Raw genomic sequence first — 8,046 nt, 5'->3', positions numbered from 1 at the left:
CATGCAAAGATGGGCTCGATAAAGGACAGAAATGGTCTGGACCTAACAGAAGCAGAAGATATTAAGAAGAGGTGGCAAGAATACACGGAAGAACTGTATAAAAAAGATCTTCACAACCCAGATAGTCATGATGATGTGATCACTAATCTAGAGCCAGACATCTTGGAATGTGAAGTCAAGTGGACCTTAGAAAGCATCACTACGAACAAAGCTAGTGGAGGTGATGGAATTCCAGTTGAGCTATTTCAAATCCTGAAAGATGATGCTGTGAAAGTGCTGCACTCAATATGCCAGCAAGTTTGGGAAATCTCAGCAGTGGCCACAGGACTGGAAAAGGTCAGTTTTCATTCCAATTCCAAAGAAAGGCAATGCAAAAGAATGCTCAAACTACCGCACAAATGCACTCATCTCACATGCTAGTAGAGTAATGCTCAAAATTCTCCAAGCCACGCTTCAGCAATACGTGAACAGTGAACTTCCAGATGTTCAAACTGATTTTAGAAAAGGCAGAGGAACCAGAGATCAAATTGCCAATATCCGCTGGATCATGGAAAAAGGAAGAGAGTTCCAGAAAAACATCTATTTCTGCTTTCTTGACTAGGCCAAAGCCTTTGACTGTGTGGATCACAATAAACTGCGGAAAATTCTGAAAGAGATGGGAATACCAGACCACCTGACCTGCCTCTTGAGAAATCTGTATGCAGGTCAGGAAGCAACAGTTAGCACTGGACATGGAACAACAGACTGGTTCCAAATAGGAAAAGGAGTACGTCAAGGCTGTATATTGTCACCCTGCTTATTTAACGTCTATGCAGAGTACATCATGAGAAACACTGGACTGGAAGACACACAAGCTGGAATCAAGATTGCCAGGAGAAATATCAATAATCTCAGATATGCAGATGACACCACCCTTATGGCAGAAAGTGAAGAGGAGCTAAAAAGCCTTTTGATGAAAGTGAGAGAGGAGAGTGAAAAAGTTGGCTTAAAGCTCAACATTCAGAAAACGAAGATCATGGCATCTGGTCCCATCACTTCATGGGAAATAGATGGGGAAACAGTGGAAACAGTGTCAGACTTTAATTTTGGGGGTTCCAAAACCACTGCAGATGGTGATCGCAGCCATGAAATTAAAAGACGCTTACTCCTTGGAAGAAAATTTATGACCAACCTAGATAGCATATTCAAAAGCAGAGACGTTGCCGACTAAGGTCCATCTAGTCAAGGCTATGGTTTTTCCTGTGGTCATGTATGGATGTGAGAGTTGGACTGTGAAGAAGGCTGAGAGCTGAAGAATGGATGTTTTTGAACTGTGGTGTTGGAGAAGACTCTTGAGAGTCCCTTGGAGTGCAAGGAGATCCAATCAGTCCATTCTGAAGGAGATCAGCCCTGGGATTTCTTTGGAAGGAATGATGCTAAAGCTGAAGCTCCAGTACTTTGGCCACCTCATGTGAAGAGTTGACGCATTGGAAAAGACTGATGCAGGGAGGGATTGGGGGCAGGAGGAGAAGGGGACGACCGAGGATGAGATGGCTGGATGGCATCACGGACTCGATGGACATGAGTCTGAGTGAACTCTGGGAGATGGTGATGAACAGGGAGGCCTGGCGTGCTGCGATTCATGGGGTCGCAAAGAGTCAGACACTACTGAGCAACTGAACTGAACTGAACTGAATGTTTTCTTTGTGAACCAAGTATGTGGTCTAATTTTGTAAATGATTCATGGACATATGAAAAAGAAGGATATTCTATATTCAATGTCATGGATGGTAGATTTCATAAATGACTACTAAATCAAATTCATTAATTTCATTATTCCATTCCTCTAAATTTTGCCTGTTCTGTACTAAGTTCTGTTTAATCACAATATGATGGTATTTCTACCAAGTTCTCCTTGACTTTCTAATAGCTTTTGCTTTATATATTTACCTGCCATGTTCTTTAGTTTATGATTATTAAAACTTCTTTTTTAATTATTCATATTATATTAACCAATTTAGTGCTTTTCTTTCGATTCCTCCTGATATTAACATTGCTTCTTCTCTTTTCCCTTTGCTCAACATTGTCAGGGATGCCTTGCCTACTCCCTTATTTTCAACTTCTCTGTATCATTTTGTTTTAAATCTGTTTCTTATATGCAGCACATAGCTGGGCTTTTTTTTTTTTTTTAACACTATCTGACAGTCTGGTGTTCAATGGGGTAGCTTAGTTTATTTACACTTAATGGTATTAGTAACACTCACCTTAGTTCTGCCAACTGATACCATGTTTACTATTTATTTTGCTGATTCTCTGGTTTTATCAGATTACGATTCATTCCCCCTTTTTCCTTGTCATTTGTTAGCCACTCATTGCTCAGTCTTGTCCAATTCTTTTGCGACCCCATGGACACAGGCCATCAGGCTCCTCTGTCCGTGGAATTTTTCAGGGAAGAATACTGGAGTGGGTTGCCGTTTCCTCCTCCAGGATCTCCCCGGCTCAGGGATCAAAGCTGTGTCTCATGCAGTGGCAGGCAGATTCTCTACCACTGAGCCAACTAGGACGCCTCAGTTGTTTGTTAAGCTCCACTATATTTTTCCATTTTATCTCTGATTTCTTTTCTTTTTCCTATGCTTATTAATGCCCACAGATCTTTCTATCATCATTTTAAAAATACATCAACTGTTTGCCCTATAGAGATGCTTCCTTCCCTACTTCTTCTTTCTCTTTCCCTCAAAAGATAAAATCTTTTGAATATTTTTATTTCCCCATTCTCCACTCACATTAAGGCTTTGGATGGGTTTTGCCATGTTTCTCCTCAGTCCTCCACTGTAATTCCTAGAGTATACTTTTACAATTTGCTATGCCTTGCTTCAGGCTATTATTGGAATTTCTTTTGCAGTATACCTGCATATTGTGAAAAGTATTAGTCACTCAATGTCCAGCTCTTTGTGACCTCATGGACTGTAGCCTGCCAGGCTCTAATGTCCATGGAATTCTCCAGGAAAGAATACTGGAGTGGGTAGCCTCTCCCTTCTCCAGAGGATCTTCTCGACCCAGGGATTGAACCGGCTCTCCTGTACTGCAGACAGTTTCTTTACCATCTGAGCCACCGGAGAAGCCCTGTATATATACATATATTTTGGCCACGGATGGCGACTTGCAGGATCCTAGTTTCCTGACTAGGGCTCTGCAGTGGAAACAGAGAGTCTTAATCACTAGACTGGTAGGAAATTCCATGCAATGTATTTCTTCCATCTCATATTAATAGTTTTTTTAGCCTTTGTATTATACAGTTCCAAATAGTTTCTTAATATCCAATGAATACATGTCAGATATGCAGATGATATCACTCTAATGGCAAAAAGTGAATAGGAACTAAAGAGCCTCTTGATGAGGGTGAAAGAGGAGAGTGAAAAAGATGGCTTAAAACTCAACATTCAAAAAAACGAAGGCCAAGGCATCCAGTCCCATCACTTCACGGCAAATAGGTGGGGGAAAAAGTGGAAACAGTGACAGATTTTGTTTTCTTGGGCTCCAAAATCGCTGCAGACAGTGACTGAAGCCATGAAATTAAAAGATGCTTGCTCCTTGGAAGAAAAGCTATGATAAACCTAGACAGTGTATTGTTGACTTTGCTGACAAAGGTCTGTATAGTCAAAGCTATGGTTTTTCCAGTAGTCATGTACAGATGTGAGAGTTGGACCATAAAGAAGGCTGAGCCCTAAAGAACTGATGTTTTCAAACTGTGGTGTTGGAGACTATTGAGAGTCCCTTGGACTGCAAGGAGATCAAACCAGTCAATCCTAAAGGAAATCAACCCTAAATATTCATTGGAAGAACTGATGCTGAAGCCAAAGCTCCAATCCTTTGGCCACCTGATGTGAAGAAGTGACTCGCTGGAAAAGACCCTGATGCTGGGAAAGATTGAAGGCAGGAGAAGGGGACAACAAAGGACGAGATGATTGGGTGGTATCACCAGCTCAATGGACATGAGTTTGAGCAAGCTCCAGGAGGTGGTGAAGGTTAGGCAAGCCTGCTGTGCTGCAGTCCATGGGGTCGCAAGACTTCGTGATTGAACAACAACAGCATGTTATATATTTAGCTAGTCTATCAATATATTGATATACTATCTTAAATGAATCTATAATTAAATATATACGAGGTTTCATCATATGTATTTTATTTCATACATTTAAAAACTTTCAGAGAAGGAGTTTGTTTCACAGGAAAAAAAGTGTAAGAATGCCTACTCTAGATAATCGCAGCTTCTCCTACAACTTCAATGACCATCTCTACAGCAATGACTGTCATTTTTTTTCTCCAATCTATGCTTTTCCTGAATTCCAGGCCCACAAATTTACACATACACACTTACACACACCACACTTGAGAATCCCATGTTGTCTTTTAAAGGAACCTCTAATTCAACATTTCCAAAACTACATTCATATCTTCTTCCTAGTCTGGTTTTTGTCCAATGAAATCTTTCTCAGAAAATGGTGCTGAGAAAGCCAGAAGCCAGGAATCACACCTGAGTCTTTCTTCTCTCTTACCTGTATACCTAGAGGTAAACTTGCTCATGTCAGTCCACTTCCCTCCATACCTTGATCATCAGTATTTACCTGCTTTAGTGGGACACAAGGGGTGAAATCAGACTGCTGTGGGTTGATGGATGGTGGATGGGAAATAGCCACTATAAAAGAACTCCTATGGAAGGTTTGGGCAAAGAATCCCAGAAGATTTTGGAAGGTGCCATCCTTTGCTCCTTGCATTCCCAGCCCCAACTTTAGCCCAGCCATCCTCCTGGGTCAGAAAACTGCTGGCACCAGTAAACAGAGTCTCAGATCTATTGTCGAGCATCCACAGGGTGAATGAACTGTCATAGAAACATCCCCAGGTAGGGATAGCAAAGAATTTGTTGTGTGCCAGGAGGTGGGAGGTTCCTTGCAATATTATATAACAATAACCTCAGATATGAGGATGACACCACCCTTATGGCAGAAAGTAAAGAAATAAAGAGCCTCTTCAAAGTGAAAGAGGAGAGTGAAAAAGTTGGTTTAAAGCTCATCATTCAGAAAACTAAGACCAGGCATCCAGTCCCATCACTTCATGGCAAATAGATGGGGAAACAATGAAAATAGTGAGAGACTTTATTTTGGGGGATTCCAAAATCACTGCAGATGGTGACTGCAGCCATGAAATTAAAAGATGCTTGCTCCTTGGAAGAAAAGCTATGACAAACCTAGACTGCATGTTAAAATACAGAGACATTACTTTGCCAATGAAGGTCTGTCTAGTCAGTGCTTTGTTTTTTCCAGTAGTCATGTATGGATGTGAGAGTTGGACCATAAAGAAAGCTGAGTGCCAAAAAATTGATATTTTTGAACTGTGGTGTTGAAGAAGACTATTGAGAGTCCCTTGGACTGCTAGGAGATCCAATCAGTCAGTCCTAGAGGAAATCAGTCCTGAATATTCATTGGAAGGACTGATGCTGAAGCTGAAACTCCAAAACTTCGGCCATCTGACGCAAATAACTGACTCCATAGAAAAGACCCTGATGCTGGGAAAGATTGAAGGCAGGAGGAGAAGGGGATGACAGAAGATGAGATGCTTGGATGGTATCACTGACTCGATGGACATGAGTTTGAACAAGCTCTGGGAGTTGGTGATGGACAGGGAGGCCTGGCGTGCTGCAGTCCATGGTGCCTGCAGAGAGTCGGACACGACTGAGTGACTGAACTGAACTGAACTGATAGGCGTTAAGTGCTCAGGCACTAGCCTTCTGCATTGGTTTTTCCTCTCCTGACTCTGCATTCATGCTCTGCACCACAGCCACTTGAGGCTTCTTTTGATTCTTCAAATGCATTATATCTCTTCTATCACTGGACTTGGGATATGCTGTCCTCTTGGCTCGGGGTGTTCCCAACTTCTCTTTGCTTAGTTAATTCCTAGCTCGAATGTTACTGATGGTTTACGGTGAACGATGTCGAATTCGTGATCTCCGAAGAATAAGATTTAGCCTCGGCACCAGGGACCAGGCTTGATCACTCAAGAGCTTTTGTGTAGCAGAGTTTTATTAAAGTGAAAAAGGACAAAAAAAGCTTCTGATACAGACATCAGAAGGGGAACTGAGAGTGCTCCCCTAGCTAGTATATCAAGGCCTTATACACTTTTACCAGACCCACTCCTACAACATATATCTTAAATTAATAAGATTAGAGCTAACAATAGAAAGCTCTTACCAGATCCTCTTCCACATTATATGTCTTAAGATAACAAGATTAGTCAGAAGGTTCTTGTTAAGAAGAAACATGTCCTCGAGCAAGATACATTGTTATATTGACTAAGATAAAGCAATGTAGAACAAAAACATTTGTCCTTTTCTCCTCCTTGAGAGCCCCAGGCTCCTTTTTCTTCTTCTCAAGAGCCCTGGACCCCTTCCTCCTTGAGGGCCCTGGACTCCTTATCAACATACCTAAGAATTAGCTCTCTCATCACTTCTTCAGGGAAGTCTTCATTGTACTCCAAGACAAGACCTCTGCTGTACTCTCTCATAGTGTCTTTTTCCTTCATAGACTTGTCACAGTTTGTGATTATACGGTGGTCATTGTTACAGTTTGATTAATGTCTGTCATCTCTAATAGACTGGAAACCCTAGGAGGGCAGGAACCATATTTCTTTCTATACCATAGTATCTTCAGCCATGATAATATAGTGTCTGGTTCATGGTAGGTAATTAGTAGTGTATGTGGTGTATGTGGATGACTGGTCAAGTATCTGCATATGCAAAGCAAAGCAGACCTGAGCCATGGTAATGACCTCATAAGGAGACATCACACTCAGAAGTTGTCAGAGTAGCCCATCTGCTTCCCTCAAGGACATCTCACTGGTTGGGCCACTGTCATCTTCAGTGTATAGCAGGATATATCACCTACTTGTTTGGTTTCTGAATCAACTAGATCCACCCTCATTCAGCAATGTGGACTACTGGCTTTCAGGGACACAGCACAACCTTGAAATGATAACCATTTATTTATTTGACCAATATTCCTGCTGTGCCTACCCCTCTTGTATTCAAGCAGTGTACTGGCGATGGGGAAACACACATGAATGAGGCTTGGTTATTATTCTCAAGGAATTTATAGCTTTGAAGCACAGTCAGACATGTAAACAAATTATAACTTCCTGTTTTAAAACACTAATATTACAAGACACTCAAAGTATCGCAGAGAAGAGGCTATCAAAGCACTTACCAAAGCCCTAGCTAGAAGAGGTGCTATTTAGAACAATGACCCAAGGGACACACTTTTCAAACCTTCTGAGCTCTAACTTTGGACCAGTTTAGACCACAAGAAAGCAATCGGCTTGAACCACATTAGACAAGTCCCTTAAAAAACAACCATCCCTAGGTTACTTTTATGTCCTTGGCCAACTTTTATTGGACATAAGAAATATCAAGTTAATTTATGCTTTGCATTTGTTGTTTAAATCTGCTTATTTGCTTTATTATATCATTTACTGGTTCCTAACAAGTCACGTGAGAAATCACATTTAGAATGTAGTGTTATGAAAAGAAAAAAATTTATGTTCTGTCTCTTCTGACAAACTGATTCCTTTCAGATGACAAGATCTATTGAACATGTACTGTGTTTTCACTTTTGCCTTGGCAGCTAGAAGACTGAGAACAAAAATATCAAATTCAGTCACAGCCATGTTTAATTTACAGGATAATTGTGATCTCCTTTTTCTTTGGCCCTAGTGCTCTATTCCCTGGTGGCTCAGACGGTAAAGCGTCTGTCTACAATGCGGGAGACCTGGGTTTGATCCCTGGGTCAGGAAGATTCCCTGGAGAAGGAAACAGCAACCCAGTCCAGTACTCTTGTCCTAGAAAATCCTATGGACTGAGGAGCTTGGTGCAGGCTGCTGTCCATGGGGTCGCAGACTGAGCAACTTCACTTCAGTGCTCTATTTCTAGGAGTTTTGTATGTTTGTTGCTCTTGTGTTTTTTGTGTTGTTTTTGTCTGTTGTAAACCTTTATGTCCTTATGGAAAAGAAATAGGATAA

This window comes from Budorcas taxicolor, chromosome 3, assembly GCF_023091745.1.
Source record: "Budorcas taxicolor isolate Tak-1 chromosome 3, Takin1.1, whole genome shotgun sequence".
Lineage (NCBI taxonomy): Eukaryota > Metazoa > Chordata > Mammalia > Artiodactyla > Bovidae > Budorcas > Budorcas taxicolor.
Note: the sequence above shows the minus strand (reverse complement) of the source record.